The 21,470-nt window shown below is 36.1% G+C and overlaps 1 protein-coding gene across 11 annotated transcripts in view; it reads right to left on the bottom strand.

Annotated features, from left to right (window-relative positions):
• LOC309484925 (adhesion G protein-coupled receptor L3) overlaps positions 1-21,470 on the bottom strand; it is a 326,392-nt gene that overhangs the window by 273,384 nt on the left and 31,538 nt on the right. For 10 of the 11 annotated variants that reach the window (XM_082151409.1, XM_082151416.1, XM_082151415.1 and 7 more), the window contains exon 2: positions 415-451. The exons of the other annotated variant lie outside the window; for it this stretch is intronic. The gene's annotated coding sequence lies outside the window, so the exon portion shown is untranslated. The remainder of the gene's footprint in view (positions 1-414; positions 452-21,470) is intronic. 11 annotated transcript variants of the gene reach the window in all.

Raw genomic sequence — 21,470 nt, 5'->3', positions numbered from 1 at the left:
TTACTAAAAGTTTCCTTCGAGAATCCAATGCAAAACTCAGGATTACAATTTGGATAATTGAGTAATTTAACAAGTAGAGCACTATGGGCAGATTAAAAGAATCCAAGAAAGCACTTTTGATCAGCTATCAGAGATACACAAGTTGCTAAACTGTCCAAACATAGTAGAATGGAGAAAATAATTTTGCTGTGCAACTTTGATCAACCAAACACCCCTTCCAGCTGTTTTTAATGAACTGAACAGTTATCTATAGATGCATAGAGAGAGAAAAGGATTAAACTGTACTTGCATATAATGTTAATATAATAAAATCATATTAAGTGTACTTAAAGAGAGTAACATTCATAATAGTTTCTTAACACACTTAAAGGGATAGTTTACCCAAAAAGGAAAATTATGTCATTAATTACTCACCCTCATGTCGTTCCAACCCCGTAAGACTTTCGTTCATCTGTGAAACACAAATTAACATCTTTTAGATGAAATCTGAGAGCTTTCTGTCCCTCCATTGACAAATATACAACTGAAACTCTGACACTTCTAAAAGTTCATAAAGATATAGGCTATAGACTGAACAAAATTCCCCCATTTTTCATGAGCTGAACTCTATGTACACAAAAGGCCTATTTCTCTCAAATATTGTTCACAAATCTGTCTAAATCTGTGTAAGTGAGCACTTCTTCTTTGCCGAAATAATCCATCCACCTCACAGGTGTGGCATATCAAGATGCTGATTAGACAGCATGATTATTACACAGGTGTGCCTTAGGCTGGCCACAATAAAAGGCCACTCTAAAATGTGCAGTTTTACTGTATTGGGGGGGGTCCGAAAACCAGTCAGTATGTGGTGTGACCGAAGGTCTTCACCATTTGCCTCACACAGTGCAACACATCTCCTTCGCACAGAGTTGATCAGGTTGTTGATTGTGGCCTGTGGAATGTTGGTCCAACTCCTCTTCAATGGCTGTGCGAAGTTGCTGGATATTGGCAGGACCTGGAACACGCTGTAGTACACGCCGATCCAGAGCATCCCAAATTATCATTATCATTATCATGCTGCAACATGAGGTGATGGTCGTGGATGAATGGCACAACAGTGGGCCTCAGGATCTCGTCACGGTATCTCTGTGCATTCAAAATGCCATCAATAAAATGCACCTGTGTTCGTTGTCCATAACATACGCCTGCCCATACCATAACCCCACCACCACCATGGGAATCTCGATCCACAACGTTGACATCAGCAAACCACTCACCCACATGACGCCATACATGCTGTCTACCATCTGCCCTGTACAGTGAAAACCGGGATTCATCCGTGAAGAGAACCCCTCTCCAAAGTGCCAGGCGCCATCGAATGTGAGCATTTGCCCACTCAAGTCGGTTACGACGACGAACTGCAGTCAGGTCGAGACCCCGATGAGGACGACGAGCATGCAGATGAGCTTCCCTGAGATGGTTTCTGACAGTTTGTGCAGAAATTCTTTGGTTATGCAAACCGATTGTTGCAGCAGCTGTCGGGGAGGCTGGTCTCAGACGATCTTGGAGGTGAAGATGCTGGATGTGGAGGTCCTGGGCTGGTGCGGTTACACGTGGTCTGCGGTTGTGAGGTCGGATGGATGTACTGCCAAATTCTCTGAAACGCCTTTGGAGACTGCTTATGATAAAGAAATGAACATTCAATTCACAGGCAACAGGTCTAGGGGACATTCCTGCAGTCAGTATGCCAATTGCACGCTCCCTCAAAACTTGCGACATCTGTGGCATTGTGCTGTGTGATAAAACTGCAAATTTTAGAGTGGCCTTTTATTGTGGCCAGCCTAAGGCACACCTGTGCAATAATCATGCTGTCTAATCAGCATCTTGATAAGCCACACCTGTGAGGTGGATGGATTATCTTCTCGGCAAAGGAGAATTGCTCATTAACACAGATTTAGACAGATTGGCCCTCATTTATCATTCTTGCGTAGAAACGGGCGTATATGTTGGCGTAAGATTATGCTTACACTCCTCTCACCGCCTGATTTATGGAGCTGTGCGTACCTTTGAAATCCAGGTGTACGCAATACCTGCCCTTGATAAATGCTGCGGCTGAAAACGATCGTCATTAGAATAACACGCCCCTATATATTCAAGTCTCCGCTTCCCCCACCCCTCATTTTACGCCATGGACACACGGAAGACGGCAAAGAAGAGAAACTTGGATGAGCAAATGACCTATCACAATGCATTATTTTACAGCACGTGTTTTGAAACAATTAGCATTTAATTTCGTATCACGTCACATGAATTGGGGTGTACAATAGTGATGATGATGTGATGTGGAGTACCATTCATTCACATTAATAATTGCATGACAATTTGTATTATTATTATTATTATTATTATGATTTTTATTATTAATGATGCTTATTGTTATTTAGAAGAAGAATGTCGTTATTATTATGATTATTTGTATTATTATTATTATTTAAAAGAAGAAGAATGTAATTTTTATTATTTTGTCAGTCTGAATTATTTTTTGGTCATTGAAAGCCTTTCATTACTGAACCCAGTCCGTGCGCACCTGCCGGGCCCTGGCCTAACCATCGTTTCAAAGAATAGTAGGCTACAACGGCGAGCGCGTCGAGTATAAACGCCTCGTCCGTTTGGGGAGGTGCGCACGCAGTCTGCGGAGACTCGCGCTGCGGAGCCAGGCGAAAGTATAAACAAGGCTTGAAACGTCAGGTAAAGCGCACGCACAGGCTCGCAACTGAAGGAATACATATGCCTACAAATCAAATGCTTGGGTAAAGTCACACAAATTAAACATTGAAGTCCACGTTGCACAAAAATAAACACTGAAGTTTATAATTACTATGCTGTTGTTTTTTTACAGTGGGTCATAATATAGGCTATCATATCTTTTAGTTTGTCAGTGCGTTTTGTGGTGTTAGGAATTGTTTTTCTGCGCATTTCCGCACTAACTCGAAACGTGCGTACACCACCTCCTGAGCTGGCGTAGGGTTTGAGCGTGCCGTACGCCAACGTCCATATTGATAAATCTCAAAGTCACCGTGGTTTTGGGTGTACGCCAGGTGTACGCTGGAAATTTGGTGTACGCACTTTTGATAAATGAGGGCCATTGTGAACAATATTTGAGAGATATAGGCCTTTTCGTGCACAGAAAAAGTCTTAGACCTTTGAGTTCAGCTCATGAAAAATGGGGGCAAAAACAAAAGTGTTGCGTTTATCATTTTGTTCAGTGTATATATATATATATATGTATTATATTTAATAGAAAATTGGAACCAGAAATAGTATTCTCATTTCAAAATACAGCTTTAAATCCCCTTGCGGCCATGTAATATGAAGAATCAAATAGAGGTGACAGCTTGAAGTAGCTTGCAGCAGAGAGAATGAGTGAATGGAGAATTTAAAAAGACTGCTGTAATGTGTCTGAAATGTAATGGTAGACATCATAAATCAGCCGCGCCATCAGCTGATGCGTGACTGGCATTGTATTCCTGATTTTACATATCACACAATTTTTAAGGTAATTTTTAAGGAAACTTTTGGACAATTTCAGTTTGCACTTAAGTAATGGTTAAGTGTACTGATGAATGTACTGACAAGCATTTATGGTAAACTAAAATAGATTTTAATGTAATTACATCTGCTTTAGTATGTTAGTCAACACTTAAAAAAGTGTACTTATTTAAAGAACAACAAAACATTATTAAATCATAAAGATTTAAAATGTACTTTAAAGTAATACTTTATTTTACAGTGCCCTTGTTACACATACTACATGTAGTTACAATAGTAACTACAAATTATGTGAAATACATGCAACTAACCCTAAACCCAACCCTAATCTTAATCCTAACTCTATAGTTAGTAAGTACATGCAGTTAAATAATATTACTTAGTTCTTAAATGTATAATTACAACGTGTAACCAAAACGTTTAATATAACATTAATACATACAAGCTATAAGTACACTTTTTAAAAGTGTACTTAACTATTAAGAAACATAGTCATGAAAGTGAACTCTCTTCAAGTACGCTTAAGTGGGATTTTATTTCATTAGTATTCTATTATCTGCAAGTATCTGCAAGTTTTTGAAGATATGAAGTACATTACAAGTGCAGATTGTGTAGCCCATTCTTTCTTGTGTTCTTGTGTTTTTGAAGCACCCATGCGTTTTTGAGCTTAAATTAAATTTTACAGTAATTAACTCCCTGAGGTCGGCGGTATCGCCGGCGATACCAGCTCGCTTTTTTTTTTTCAGTGTAAAAGAAACTCATAAATACTCTGTTGACTTTGATTTTCCATAGGAGTTTCATACATCAATCGATTCTGTTAAATGTGTATTATTTTTGTGTATACTCACAATAAAAACAAAGTGTTGTGCTTTTTGCCAAATAAAGAAAAATAAACACGAAGCGAGTTCTGCCTTCTCTCTGCCAGTGTAGTCCATTCTGAAACGCGTCCAAAAATTAACAATAACTCAGCGAATACTCAGTCAAACAGACATACAGACACACAGGCATGAAGCTTGAATTCTCTTCTTTTAAATGAAGTAATTTATATAAAAAAACAAATATTCTCATCTTGTGAAATCTGTATTAAAAGAGAGCGATTCCAGTCGAGCTCATTACAGCTCATTCAAATGTAATGTGACCCCGCCCACGGAGAGCGCGCGATTGAGGCAATCCACGCAAACCTGTGAACGCCCCCCATATCAGCTCGAGAAAACACAAGTTTATTCAGATCATTACTTGTTTACACCGTCTCGCAGCGCTGTGAGGAATAATAATAATGGAAAATGTACCTCAGAAGTGCGGGTATATCGAGGAGCGAGCTGAGGAATACTGTAGTAAGTTTTTTTCCTTCTCACGTGAATCGGGTTTCTGTTTATGAATGAATGAACGGCAGAGATGCTGTTTACCACAGCTCGCAAAAAGACAGTTTAAATTTAAATCGCGTGTGTGAATGAATGAATGATCTGCTTTTAGCAAACTATTTAGCTATACTGAGTAAAAATGGACTGAAATATGTTGAAATAAAATGTATTTGTATAAGCAACTGAAAATTAACATTTATATTCCTTATAATAAAAACGAAAGACCTATGTTACAGACAAATGAAAGACAACATTTCGTTGATTCGTTTTGGATAGATTATACATTTTTACTGTAAAATATCTGCCACCTCAAATAAGCTTTTGTTTGCCAATTTTTGCTAATATGTTAAATATAGTATGTTTTGTCAATGTAGGCTATATTCGAAGTAATGAATCCTTAACTTTGAAATATGTATGATAAAATGTATACTTTAGTTTTTACAAAGAAAGATTACACTTCAATTGTTGTTGTAATTGTAACCTTTTTAATAAAATAAATATATATTTACAAGGTAGATGTAAACAAATTTTAAAAGGTAAATATAAGCCTTTTCTTTAAATAATTTTTATTGTGTTTTATTATTGACAAATTTGGGGAGAGGATACATATTCCAAAACTGAAAATACAGTATGAGAATTAACTGCACAATTACTAGACATGTTTTCCTTGGATATTATACAATTTGCAAGCAACATTTTTGAAAAAATTAAATAAAATAAAAATTTGACATTGACAAGCACTATGCTTTATAACAAAATAAATAAATAAAGGTTTCACTTTCCAATAAACAATAATAGCTGAACACAAACATGTGTCCATTTTCAGTTACTTAATAGAAGCAAAATCGATTTTCCACTAATTGGAAAATGGAGCATTTGAAACTTATTAGAGACTAAATCAAAGAGGAATGTGGCTCGACCCATTCGCCATGAACCACTAGCCAAGATATTACAAGCATAGATTAAATCTGTTTTCCAGTATGGAAAAGCATGTATTTTCCCATCAACAGTGAAGTAGGCCATTCTAGTGCCCAGTAGAAGTACAGTAATCGGGATGCAGCCACTCATCTCGTCCATTTGACGCACACACACGCATTACTGCGCTTCTAATGTATGGAGATTGGCGTCTGGGTGACTCAAAGGGTGATGTATGAGAGACGTCTCTGCCGCGCTCACGGCTTAGAGCTCCAAATCGATGTGTTAGCACCCATATCACACATACATAGCATTTAACACCAAGTTTAACAATCTTTAGTGGCTGCCAAGAGCTCACCAGCCACTGACCTCGACTCACAGCGGGTGATGAATAACTCGCCGGCAGTCAGTCACATTCGAGATACACACAGATGCCTGCTGCTGTCCGATACAACTCAACGCACATGTGTCTATTAGTGGAAAAATCTGAAAAATATCACGCTTATGCAAAAGATTCACCATTAAATGGCTTGCTTTTGAACTCTGTAACTTGAGGTGAATATGCTTGAAAGAATTTCTATAAAAAGATATATTAGACTTACAGATATATGCTCTGTTCAAGTTGAGGGCTCATTATTAATTGTAACCTCATTTTCTTCCTATTATGTAAATGATCGACAGGATACCAGATAAGATGGAGATAAACCAAAACTAAAGTTAGCTATTTTAACTGAATTACATTTCTTATTAAAGCCATATGGGATGCAGTCAATCATGTATATATTAGTGTACAACAGCTCAGAATGCTTAGATATATCATTTTGTTTATAATAGATTAAATCACATATATTTTTAACATTATTTCTCCTTCAAAAGTTACACTTTTTTTGTGTGTGTGTTATTCTCTAGTCTGATTTGGTCACAATATAAAAGTTATTGTGTGTATGAATATACTGAAGAATAACTTTTAAAGCAGTGCAAATGAAGGCTGAGGCCGAACAAAAATCACAGAGGAGAATCAAGCCGACATCCACCATAAATGTTTATTTTAAAGAGTGGATCAAGGATAGATTTTAAACTAATCTTCTGTTTACCTACAGATGTTGTTATTCATTCAAAAGTGTCTCTTTGGGGTTAGCAGTTTATTATAATAGGCCTGTGTGTTTCCCAGATCAACTTGTTTGTCTGGCTTGATGTGTGTTTACATTTCAATTAGAGAAGGGGAAAAAAAATATGAAGAAACACCTGGAATATTTCTCAGTAAAATTGCCAGTTTAGATGCAAGTACAGCACCAGGGGAAATGACAAAAGTGACAACATCAACTAAAAGTAGTGAAACGATTTTTAAATAAATTCACATTGTGTTCATTTAATTGTGAACATATGAATAAAGAAATGTAATTATTATGATGGTTTTTTATAAATCAGAATATACATGTATATATATATATATATATATATATATATATATATATATATATATATATATATATATATATATATATAAATGGGTGTTTCTGCAACTACGGGCACTTTTGACTATCCCAATTTTAAAAAGATCAACCTCTATGAATTTCAATTTTAACCATCACAGTCTGTAATACATATAAAGATTTACACAAAATAGAATGTAGTCGTTAAGATTTTAATCTGGAACATGTTTATTTTTTATGTTTTTCGGGTCATCTTCTTAAAAAGTGTCCTTACCGCAATGTTACAATAACGTTCATTTTATACATTTTTCTTTAGTAATTTCTATAATTTTTTTTACATATTTAAATAGCTTTTTCAAATTTGATGCAGTTTTGTAAATATTGATATAAAAAAAGAATATACAAAATAGGGAATTTCATGTTTTTTTCTATGCCATGTAAAAAATTTACAGTAACCTTAGATGTCAATTGTTTCCATACACACAAAAGATAACATAATTAACTTTTTATGACAGATGTTGCAATTTCAATGTGTTAATCATCTCAACTTAAGTGTAAAAATAATTTTTTTGCAAATCAAAATGTGAAAAAAAATGAAAATAGAGCAGTGCTGCGGTAATGACATCTTGAGTCGGTAAGGACAACATTTTATTTTTAATGTAAAAAATGGCATGTTTATATATATATACTAATAAATATACAAATATATACTTCAGTACTAATAATATACTGAATATTTGTCATTTAATATACAGTACACCTTGAATTTGTCTCTACCGCAACACAAGGTCTTTACCGCAACACCTAAATTTGCTGCGGTAAAGACATGTTGCGGAAATGACATTTTTGCTAATATTTTAGCTAATTGGCAGCTATCAAGGCCTACCACATTAGTTTTGAATCTTAACATCTTAATATACATGAATTCAACAGTAAACTACATTTATTTTTAAAATGTAGTTATAAATACACAATTATTAAGCTGAATGGTTAGGACGCACAATAAATACTAGAGCAGAAAAGATGATGTTTACCTTATTTTTTTGTTATCTTGTGAGTGAGGTAGTGTGGTGGTCCAGTCTGTCAGCAATGTGCTCAAGTGATAGTTTCTGTTTCCATAGAAACTAGACTTGTTTGTGTTCGATAAAATTTCATAATAAAAGCTTTTTTTCATTGTTGCGGTAAGGACTCAAAAGTGTGGGACAGGCACATTTAGTTAAAAAAATCATAAAAATGATCAGTAAATAATACAAAGAATTTTAAGATTCTGTAAATGAATCTGTATATTAAACAATTCCATTTGAAATAATGTCATATTGTAAAAGAATGAGCTAATTTTAAGTATCTCAACATTGAAACCACGGGTGTGGGACATGAGCAAAAATGGTGTTTGGACCTATAAATGCTTCATAATTTTACATTAAATCATATTATTTATTCATAATTATTTATGTCAAGGTGTGCATTGACACTACGTTTATATTTATGAAACATCAAATGACAAATTTTAACATAAATCTAAAATTTCACTCCTGGGACTTAAAAGTGCCCGTAGTTGCAGAAACACCCATATATATAACACACATATACATACATATACACACACTGCCCGGCCAAAAAGTCACTGTTTGGATTTAAATAGGCAAATGCTTATTGGATCATTATTGCAGTGATTATTTTAGAGCCCCAAAAAGGTCGCTGTTTGGATTGAAATAGTCAATTGATTAAGAGTCTATAATTGGATCATTAAATATTGTAAAAATATATAGGCCTATTTATTAGGATTGTAAAACTTCTAAATAAACTAAAATGTGTTCTAAGAGGTGAATTTACTGTGACTAAATAAAATACAGTGAGAAAAAAAGCTAATAAAATAACTTAATAAAAACATTTTATTTAGAAATGGGTGAAATTTAAATCATGAATCGTTGCCATATGGCATAAGAAAAAAAGTTTAAATCAATTAATTAATAAAAATCGATAATAATTTTATCAATATCAATGTTTTTTTTTTTTTTAAATAAAACATAATCAAAAGCCTGCTATAAATCATAACACTGGCTAAACAGCAACATGAGTAAAATGCCAGTGATTTAATAAAAGAAAAGTAGAACACGGGAATAAATCAAAACGGAATGTGGCGTCGTTTTTCTTCTGTGAAAACAGTGACAAACATTTGAAACATGCAGCATTAAAAAAGCTAGTGAATTTATTCCCAGCATAGCACACACTAAATCTGTAATGCCCTTCATCAATGAAGACCCACCAGATTCTTTGAGTTCTGACTATGTCTTATAGCATCTACCCATGAGCCCCAAACGCACCGACCCAGAGCGCTTCAGTGCCTCTTTCCAGTTGGACGGGGCAATTTAAAAGGTTCCCATGGGTTTTGGGCCTAAATAAAAACAGCAGGCTCAGGTTATTTGGGCTGAATGTTCCTTGTTTTCAGAGGAGCGTGACAGAAAATATTACCGGTCAGTGTTATGTCTATATGACAGGTTTGCCAGGTCGACTAACAAAAGCACATTTATAGGTGATATATTACAGCGACCTGTTTTAAATATGAACCATTGGTAGTTTGTGTACTCAGATCCTCAAACCAGGGGTTAAAAACGATCTATCTGTTTGTTTGTTTGTTTGTATGTTTCTGTCGGCTGTGCACAAGAATCATAACACGACACTGTCTTTAAAGGTAAAGGTGGATATATAAAGACATCAGAATGTAATCAATGGGAATGATGTCACTGTAATAACTGCATGTTAAATTTTTAACATGTACACAATGATTTTTACAGTATCTATATATTATGATATCCTTAACTGTTATTAAAAACAAAGTTTAGAAAATATTCCACTTTATAAATATCAATATGGCTACCATACAAATACCTATTATTGATATTTATCAAATATATTTTTTTTATTTAGTTTTCTTGTCATGCCAAAAGTTGTTTTATTCACAGTCATTAATATACTTCAGGGTATAATTTTACCCATTCTTAATTTTAAAGTAAAAAGAATAAAATAATTTATAGCTTTCATTTCCTTTCATTTCCAACGAAATGTTACGAAACATGATCTAAAACAGATCTAAACAGTGACTAAACAGATCACTAAAATGATCAATAAAAAGCTTGAAGGGATGAATGGAGTCAATATGTTAAGCAGTTCAAGGTGATTTAATTACAGAAATTTCTGGGGGAAAAAAAAGTATGAGGAATTTTAATGAAGTGTTGCCTTGCAAACACGGTTATGATGACTAGGAAGACAGACAGATCCAGTCCTGCATGCCGATTAGTCAAAGAATGTGTGAAGATAGGATGATAGAGATGTTCCGTTTATGCTTGAATACACTGATTAAGATAATAAGCCACAAAGCAGAATCTGTAGGGACCAGGACACACACACACACACACACACACACACACACACAGAGAGAGAGAGACACAGCTGTAACGCTCTCTTTGCTTCGGCTGCTAGATCGATTCACTGGCACATTCAGTCCTCCATGAACATTGCATTGTCTGTGTATTCATTGTGTTTTTCATTGTCGATTTAGAACACAATTCCAAGCAAAATTATCATGAGCCAAAAAATCCTTAGTGTCATTATAAGCCATACAATATTGAGGAAAAACTCCAGAATCAGCACATCCTTTACCAATATTTCCATTGTATGCCTTATATTGTATTACTTATTCATTGAGTTGTATAGGAAGAAGGTGTATTGAACCTTTAGACAAAACATAACAAATATATATATATATATTTTAAAAAAGTTTTCATATGTGTTTTTGTTGAGCATCATATTTGATAAATCGGGTGTGTATGATATTGTGAGAATATGGTGCTCATACTTCAGGAGAAAAAAAAACTAAAAACTAAATTTTAGGTGCATATTTAAGTGGCCAAAAACTACGATGCAATTCTAATAGCTTGCAATGTAAATCAAAGAGATGACATTATAATAGACTACTTACATAAAATGCATATACATATCAATTTTCACTCTATAACTGCCAATAATGTCAGAGTAAGATGACATTTAAATGCTTAGTCAAATTTGATACTCATATTTTAACGTGATTTAAAAAAAAGAAAAAGAAAAAGATATGGATAATCAGGTAAACCCAAGTTGCTTCAGTAAGTGTTCATGTTGAAATACTACTAACAATATAAAATATCTTCATATGTTTACTTTATAAAAATCTGTAAAGATTTCACATCTAAAAGACATGGCGAAAGCTGGAAGTTTTTACAATTATTCTAAAAGGCCTTTTACTTGCTGAACAATAAAACTGTCAATCAGACGATAGGAGGCATGTAGTGGATTTTTCAACAAAGTTTTGATCTATTGGTCATTTAGAGGCCTTAGAATTTTGCATTTCAAATGATACAATAGGCTTTATAGGATTAATATTATTTATAACTCCTGAAGGATTGCATCTGATTTGAGTGTTCAACTCCACATGACGAGATTAGATTTAGTCTAAATGTGGTGAATTATAAAATGATATGGAAACATTCAGTCAACTGGAGTCGCTAATTAGGTGTGCACACATTTATCTTATTATTTAATTTTTTTAATGAAAACTAATGTGTGTAGTAAATGGTGTGCACGCTTTTCCAAACCTATTTTCTTTGTCTACAGAACGTTCACGCATCAGTCACCGAATCCTTCAGTATGTCAAACCAAACTCGTAATGCACCAATCATTCCCTCTGCGAATTGTAGGTGTGTTGAAATATGATTATGGTAATGACACTTTCCTGTGAAGCGTTCAATGATTACACACACATACACACTGCAGTTCCACATAAAAGCCAACAGAGGGGAAAATTGTATGGGCCGATGTCGCCAGATCCAATGAGGACAAAACGGCATTGGCATGTACAATCAAACTCCTCTTTTTGTACCCGTCATGCTCCAAACAGCCCACAAACACACACATCTGCAGTCAAGGACGGTCGCGTTTCGTCCGAACAATAGGCAGAGAATTGAAATAAGACTGTGGCAGCACTGAAGGACCAAGACCCTACAAAAAAACCTTGAAGCCAAACCACGTCTGATTTTTCCCTTCCCTCCGGCTCTTTCAAACTCTTGTTATGATGAAAGAACATCACCGGCAGAGAGTCACTTAAAAACGTTCATCGAAAAGGCTTTGATGGGCAGGAGAGACTGAATAATACAAATGTGGAGAAAAGGAATGTCAAGAGAAAAAAAAAACTCAAGAGCAGAAGTGAATTGGCTGATCGTGTTTCCACTGACGTTCCCTTCAATCTGCTCCTGATGTGGAATTCGACCCTCAGTCTCTGCCGTTCCCGTGTTTGTGTGTGTGTTTCCAATAAACTCCAGGGGTTCTGGTGAATGTATGGACTGATGTTCGGGCAGACGGAGTTTGACAGGTGTGTGTGGACCCCTCAAGAGGGCAGAGGGGGTCAAAGGGGGGTGGACGGGGGACGTAACAATGCATGCATTCAGCGCTGCAGGGGAACGTGACTTACACATAGTTATCAAGCCCAGAAACACTGAAAGAATTAGAAGGTCAGTGTGTGAGAGAGTTGGAGTTTGAGCTCGTTTGGATGCTAATAGGTAATTTAAGATCTCCATTATGCCGATGACCGCAGGCAAACACTAACGCAAACAAATTAGCTGAAATTCTCTTCTTTTTTTTCAGCCTTTTTACAATATTTAATATGCACTAGTACTAGTTTGGAGTCGGTAAGATGTTTTAATGTTTTTGAAACATGTATCGCAATAGATTGTAAAATGTGATTTGTTCCCATGATGTAAAGCTAAACTTTCAGCACAGTGTTAATTTACATTTTTTCACAGACGAAAACGAGAGGATAACTAAATAAAAACTAGTTTTGAATGACAAAAACTATGACGAAAATCTATTGACATTTTCGTCAACGAATAAAAACTAGACGAAAATGTTAGTGACGATTTGGGAAGCGATCCAGTCTGATGTCCTGCATTTGTGGTAGATGCACACAATTGTACTGTAACGTGATCTACCCAGCGGCACACGAGTTGGCATGCGCTGCATGTCTCATAAAATGTTAAAACATGTAAACGTGAGCAGACAATGAAGATCTGAATAAGAGTGACGACGCAAAAAAGAGCTATATTCGGTACGGTTTTCTGTGCGCACACACCCGACCCGAAGCGTGCAGCCATTCACATAGACACCTATACAGCGCGCGAGTACAGAATTGAGCTTTCTTTCGTGTCTGAATGGACAAATACACACACAAATATTATGTATAAATGTCCGTTTTGGAGAGTATTCACGTAAATTATGTCGGTTATGTCTTAAACAGTTGTGAGTGTATCTATGTGCATCAGTGCAATTCTGGATCCGCATGTCATTGGACATGATCCGATGTCTTAAAGTGACAGTGGGTAATAAACCTAATGCGGTCTGTGTTAATATTGATCAAGCAACAAAAGAAAAAGAGAAAAGCATTCACTGCTCGTTAATAGCTTTAATAAGGATTAATTATATTTAATTCATACAAATAAATATGTCTGCTTGAAAGAATAGAGAATGATGTATGCAAGTAGTTATAAAGAATTCATATATCATTCATTGAAAAAAAAGACTGTCTTCTACTTTAGGAAAAGTGGTTTTATTTAATTTTAAGATATTTTTTAAGTTACAGTAGTTAAATCTGTATCTGTATTGCACGTTCAAACTTTAAAATCATTCATATTAGCAGGTTAATATATGTTTTCTCCGGGAGTATATGGGTTTGGAAATTTTAGAGAAATTCTAAATAAATGCATTTAAATTGAAACACATTATATTTTAGTCGACTAAATCTACTGTAGATTTAGTCAACTAAAATCTTATAGTATTTCGTCGACTAAAACTAAAACAATTCAGATGACTAAAATATGACTAAAACTAAATGGCATTTTAGTCAAAACACTATGACTAAAACTAAATCAAAATTTGCTGTCAAAATTAACACTGTTTCAGCATCAGTGTCACATGATCCATCAGAATTCATTCTAATATGCTGATTTGCTGCTCTTCTCATTATTATCAATGTTGAAAACAGTTGTGCTGTTGTCTTTATGGTCACTTTTGTTCAATTTAATGCATTCTTGCTGAATAAAATGTTTAATTCCTTTAAAAAAAAAAATCTTGCTCTAAACTTTTGAACAGTAGGATATTTGTATATGTTCATCTATGTATTCACATAACCATCACTTAAACAGCCAAGTGATAGCACACGTACATCACGGAGACGTCTATTTGATGTGCATGTTTACATCTGAAAGACTATTTTTTAGAGTAGCCTATTTTTTTGCATGTTTGCTCATCTGCAATACGTCTATAGGACGTTTCCTGTCAGATGTCAAATAGACATTTAAAAAATGTCTTTAAGATGTTTATGATTTGAATGTATGTAAAACTGACATCTTAAAAACGTCTATCAGATGTTAGTAAACAGCAGATGCTTTAGATGAAGTGATCCTTAACAGATATCTTGCAGACGTACGTGTGCAATATGATCAAGTCATATTTTTCGCTAAATGAACACATTATGATTACATAATGCATTAATATAACATTAAAGAAATATTTACCTATAAGTTTTTGTTTCATGAAAACATGTTTAATATGTTAAAAGTTCACATTTTGGGAGTGTCCGCAGATTCAGAGTTTTGAAACAATTCAATAAATTGTACAGTTTGAACTGACTCACAGATAAGAACTGAACTTACTGTATCAACACTAAAAGGGGAATTTTCCTACTGAACACATCAATATTGGCTCAACTAATACTGTGAGTTTAAAGTAGGATTGTCTTTTTTTAGTATTTTAGAAACCAATCATTATTTGTGCATTTCTGTTTGGTGACCCTAGTCAATCAATTAACAAGGATTACAGAGATACAATGTTTTTAAAAAGTAGGGTAATAAAGATAAAACAGGTTTTATTTGGCTGCTGATATGATCTTATGTGAGTGCAAATTATTAAAAAAAATTTTAACAGTACTATTTATTATATGTGGGAAACTTTTTTAATGAGAAGAAAGTTATTGAGTGCACACTCATGGACCACATTTAAAGTTGATTAAAACAACAGAAATATATAGAGTGTTAAGTGACATTATATTTCCGTTGAAATGTCACAAATATAATTTGATCTCACCCAGCTCTATGTCACACTAAGCGAGCAAGACTTATCAAGTGCTGGGCGATTCACACAAACAAGCTTAAAAACAAATATCTCTCGCTCGTGTCTCATTTCCACTCAGGCGCCAAAAGCCCATCTGAAGAAGCTTTTAGAAAGCGCCGGACGCAACACGCAAACAGTAGAAGAGTAGCCAGCCGTAAAATTGGACAGCCATCCCACCCATCCAAGCGAAAGGCTCAAAGCGGTGAAGAGAGAGAAGGATGACAGACGAGTAGGGATGAAACAACCTGAGAGTAATGGAAGACGGCTGAATGTAGATTGACGCAGATCAGATGAGCCGCAGATCTGAGGAAGGTGAAATTGCTAACAAACTTTCTGTTGGAATACATCAGCCGGAGACAAAGCGATTCAATTATCAGCATAAAAGAAATGTTTGAAAAAAGGGGAAAGAAAGAGGAATAAATACTAATTAAATTATTGCACTACCCACGCTTTTCGCCGACTGCCAAAAAACACTTGAAAAATAATACCAAAAAATCTGGGGAAAATATGGAGCCACTCATTTGTGACTGAAACACATTCTATCAGATCTGCGAGAACTTTGATCTCCAGCAATAGAGCAAAAAAATTTAAAAGCAATGTGATTATTGATTTCAGAGGTTGAACTTTTCTGTACGGCCTCGTTTTAATGGGAGGGACCGTTATTGGACATGACGAGCCCTTTCAACTAAGATTTGGGTCAAGCTGTGTTTTATCAACACTTCATCTCCCGTCAGAGCAGCGCTGAATATCAAGCACCGAGATCTGGACTTGGTTTTCGGGAGTCATGCTTGGACGGATGAAGAACAGGCTCACCAAAGTCAGGGGTCTGATCGGTTAAGAATGTGACTCAATCAGGTCCTGTTCTCCAAACGGTTGATCAGCCGTGACGGACGAGCAAACTTGTATTTGTTATGACCACAAACTAAACAGACATTTCCACAGCACATTAGAGTAGGGTAATTCATCACTGGCAATATTTAATTTGGCTTTTAATAAAACATGGCTGTCTATGCAATAGAAAGGCAAATTCTTTATAAAACAGTTCTACGCGACTATAATAAATGAGGCGAACGGTCTGTTGTGTTACCTTTTGCCTCGACACCCATAATGCATAATCCAACACAAACACATGGCAATTCGTATCTATTGTACATTTTCACATCAAACAAATTCATACAAAATCACCATCTCATAAAATAGTAAAATTTTACTGTGAGATCAGGTTCTATCTGAAGTCAGTTACCAAAATAAGCATTCATGGCTTTTTATTGTACATTTTGGGTTTATTTTGTGTTTCTCATGTGTTTGTTGTTGTTATGTACTTTAACAACAACAAACACAAATATTGGGTGAAATAATAATTTTTCTATCATTTTTAAAGTTCTATTTTTCTGTATTGTCTGTCTGTTTTGCAATGCTTTCTGGTATTTCCTTATCTGTGAAATATACATGCAATACTGCCTTAGAATGAGATCACATAATGATCTTATGAGGCAGAATAACCATACCTGGTTTCTGCAAAATAAAATCGAGGGTAACGCAGGTATGGCGTCACTGATAGGCGATAGTAAGCTAGATCGATATTAGAATATCATATTAATAAATGCTGGATGGCTTCTGTTGCTAAACAGACATTCATTTTAAATTAGCATTACTAATTTAGCATTGCTGTTACTGAAAATAAAGATGTTTCTGATTATGTTATGTAAGCCACATAGTTTTTTTTTCTCTGAGGGATGACAAAAACATGGTACTCGCGGAAAATCAAGAAAATAAGCAATTCAAACAATAAGACTAACAGATATATAACAATGATTTGTTTTTGGTCTATAAATGTATCCAAACAGTTGTTTCTTTGTCTACTAAAACATATAATATATTAAAGCGTCTTTGGTGTTTCCATGGTTTCTGCAAAATAAAACTGGAAATCGAGGGTAACGCAGGTATGGCGTCACTGATAGTCGACACAATGACACGGTCTGTGTCCTGGTTAAAATTGCTCATTTCTCTGGATTTAAACATTCTTGGAAACATCTGGGATAATGTAAGTACACAAGTCAACAAAATATATAACACTGTTCTAGTGGTTTTTGGGTATTTTAATCCAAAAATGTTACATATTGTGCCTGTAACGTTTCGGTCAATCAACCTTCCTCAGGCACACAAAACATACAAAAGAGAGAAATGATAAGGAAAAAAATGAAGAAAATCCCAATGTACGGTTGCTCTCTTCTTGGAGCCACACACACACACACACACACACACACAGGTTACTACAGAAAACTTAAATTAGATCCTTAGATCCTTCATCGATGCATCTCAGTTAAACCTGCACCCTTTGGAATGAAGCAGGCTGAGCCTGCGCTGAAGATTTCAATAGACGTCCTCTGTCAGGATAAACAAGAGAAAGAGGAAAATGTCAAAAACAATAAAACTTTATCTACAACCTGCCATCCGGCATTGTGTTCGATAAGAATCGCTGTCTCTCGCCGTCCACTGAGTGCTGTGTGCTTTCTCTGTTTGTGCTCTTGGACGAAACAGCAGCTGAATAACAATCATCCTGCTGTTTTCCGAGGCCGAATCAGCCTCCTGGCTCTTACAGCGTACAGCCTGTGAAATTAGGAGCAAACACAGACTCCTCTTCTCACTTCCATCCGCCCATCACTCTAACTCATTCTCGGCCAGTCGCTCCTCTAGTCGCTAAAAGGGTCAGAACTCTTTTGCTGTCAGACTGAAGAATGCCGCATTACATTTTTCCGCTGTGCAGATGTGTGGGGAAAGAGAAAAACGGTGATTGTGAGCGAATGTATGAAAGGTTATTTATCTCGGACGCAGGGCTAGATTGTACGAGAGGGCGTTTAAATAACGCTTTTGCTTTCAGAGACTCTTGTTTTGTTGTTTGAATGTTGTATGAGCTGGTCTATTGTGATCTAAAGGGGTTTTGAGGCAGATGGTTGTCAGGAAATGGCACCGGGATCCGACACGTGTGCCAGGGGAACCGGCGGGCACGGGCGGGGGGTCTTCATCCTCCTCCTCATCGTCACAGGAGACAGTGCGAAGGCGGACGTGTTTCCTTGACATCGCTATGGAAACAGATACTTTTCTGCCTCGGGGCTTGGCGACTCCCGTCAATCACGAACAAGTAACCACGGGAACACCCAGGTGCACCGACGTATCACCTGAAGAATGTGGCAGGAAAACTAGGGATATTTAAATCTTCCCCTTACTTCCCCTCAGACTCCAGTCTTCAGTGTTACACGATCCTTCAGAAATCATGCTGCTTCATATTTTTGTGGAAACTGTGCTAAAAAAAAAAAATCTGGATTTTTCAACGCTATCTAATGACCAATTCGTGCGAGTAAGTAAAAGGTGTTGAATTCGTAAGAATTTGTCAAAGCCCCAGTGATGGTTAGGTTTAGGGGCGGGGTCAGGTGTAGGTCATTCGTACGAATTCATACGAATTGGGCAACTCGTAAAATATGTACGATTTAGCAAAAATGTTACAAATTTGCACGAGTGAGGTCAAATGAATTCGTAAGAATTAGCCACCTCGTAAAATTTGTACGAATTGCTGTGAGATCGGGTTGGGATTATTTGATGAAAAATAGTTCAAAAAGAGCATTTATTTATTTATTTTTTAAACGTACTGACGCCAAAGTCTGAATGGTTTTATACATTTGGATGTATGTATATACAATACACATACATGCAATTTACAATGGCATGATACTGGAAATCTGTAAACTGCACAAATGAAGTGCTGTATGCGGTGAATGATATTGAAGGCATTACAAATGAACATCTTTGTGCATTGAAATGAAAACTGTGAAATGATAAATTCTCAGTCTCAAAATCAATCGCTCAAAAAAGAAAAAGCACACCTTTCCTCAAGCGGCAAGATTCCAGGTATCATTCAAGTCTGTAGCACAAACAGGACTCTGGAAGAACTACAGGTTTGTTCAAATACTAATAAAGATGCTAATCTTAGCAAACACCACTAATTAACTGAGATCACAAAAAATAAACAGCCTGGACATTCTTCCTCATATAAAGGAGTCTTTGAAAAGGAGCAGTCATTTTGCAAAATGGGCTGCTTGACTAATAAAGCATTACTGATTCCGACCATTCGTTTTTGTCTTTGACGTTTTGTTTCTCTTTGAATAAGGCTTGTTGCACTAAAAGCGTATTCTGCCATTACAGCTTGATAATAGGATTAAAGAAACGAGCGTTCGCTTTCCAGTAGGATACCATTTGGGCTTTCAGATTTCCGACAGCATGCTTCATTGCCGCGTGGCAGATTGATACAAACATGCAGGGCAATTGAGATCAATGCTTTGAAAGCACTCCTGCTCAGTTTGGTTCTTTAGTTTAGACACAATTAAAAGTGCTTTTTTCCATCCAAAACTTCAGTCAGTGTGTCAGGCGGCTCAGAGATGCGACTAAACAAAAGCCAGGCGTCTGTCTGCTGACCTTCCTGCGCCCAGACTCTCTCTCTGATTAAACGGCTGGATGGGTTATTGACCATTACCGAATGCCGAATCGACGGCCTCTTTGCCATGCTACAAAGATCTTATACAGTGGCGTGTGTCCGTCGCAGGCCAGGAGGGAGTGAGCACTTAGTTACTGTGATATACTTTTATTGAACATATTGATCTTCACCATCAACATCTTGTAGAATAATATTTCTATATTTGAAAATGTAAAGAGTTCAAAGCTTTTAGCCAGTGTTAACAGAGACCGTTCTCAGAACTTTGTCTAATGTTCTAGCAAGGTTCTCTCAAAGTTATGAACAAACGTTCTTCCAGTAACATTAATAGAACATTCATTCAAAGTTATGTGGTCTTTAATAACATTAGCACTGGAAATGGGAAGCCTCAGATGCTGCTTCACTAGCTGTCTGGAAAGGTGAGGTAGGCTTTTTTTTCTTCTTCTTGCTCATCTTTCGTGATTTCTTGAAAAAGCGTAATATTGAACTTTGGGCATCTGCCATGGCACCGCATGTTAATTAACTCTCACACGCAAAGAAAATGACAGCGTAGGCTACACACAACATGTTAACCAATCAAATTGAAAGCAGCCATTGTATTGTAAAATTGGACAATCTATCAATTAGAGTTTTTTTTTAAGCAATTAAACCCCAAAACCGAGTTATGTACTGAACTATGACTTCTGTGTACCGGATACACAGAAGATGTGTACACAGAAATACAAAAAAACTGAAAGGATGTAAATACTATTTGACTTGACGTGACCAGCCAACGCTATCTCACGACCAATTTGTAAAAATCTGTACAAGGTGGCTAAATCATACAAATTCGTACGACCTCACTCGTACGAATTCGTACGATTTGTCTAAACCCCAGTGATGGGTAGGTTTAGAGGTGGGGTCTGGGGTAGGTAATTCGTACAAATTCATACCAACTGGGCAACACGTAAAATATGTACGATTTAGCAAAAATCTTACGAATTCGTACGCATGAGGTCATATGAATTTCGTACGAATTAGCCACCTAGTAAAATACATACGAAATGCCGTGAGATCGGGTTGGACCAGCAGGTGTCAGAAACAGAAAGTTGCACAGCCTGTTATGTTTAGAGGGTAACCGCATAATTACCATAAATAATGCTCTGTATGCTTTCGAATTCGCGGTACTTTGATGTCATACACAGATCGGTCTGCACAGAGGCGCTTTCAGAAAATTAAGAGTTAGGTTCTACAAGCACAAGAAGGCTCTTTAGGGTTCAGAATCGTTACGGTAATTACAACATGGTGTGAACGCACCTTTATTTCTGCCTTTCCCTAAAAGTGCCACCTACTGTCAGAGAGTGAATGTGCATTTCATTCAGCCGGTCTCTTAAACTTAAAATGGTTGATGGAAAAGAAGCATCACTTTTTACATTCCACTGCCCTGCTTTTCCATTGTTTTTCTATGTAAACACGCTAGACGGATGTGTTTGACAGTTGGACTAGCGACTCAAGTCTTTTGCAGCGTTTTGCGAATGATGCAGCATTCAAGTTAAACGAATTTAAACTTTT

Source organism: Leuciscus leuciscus (assembly GCF_965113295.1).
Source record: "Leuciscus leuciscus genome assembly, chromosome: 2".
Taxonomy (NCBI): domain Eukaryota; kingdom Metazoa; phylum Chordata; class Actinopteri; order Cypriniformes; family Leuciscidae; genus Leuciscus; species Leuciscus leuciscus.
This window is presented reverse-complemented; position numbering and strand designations above follow the sequence as displayed.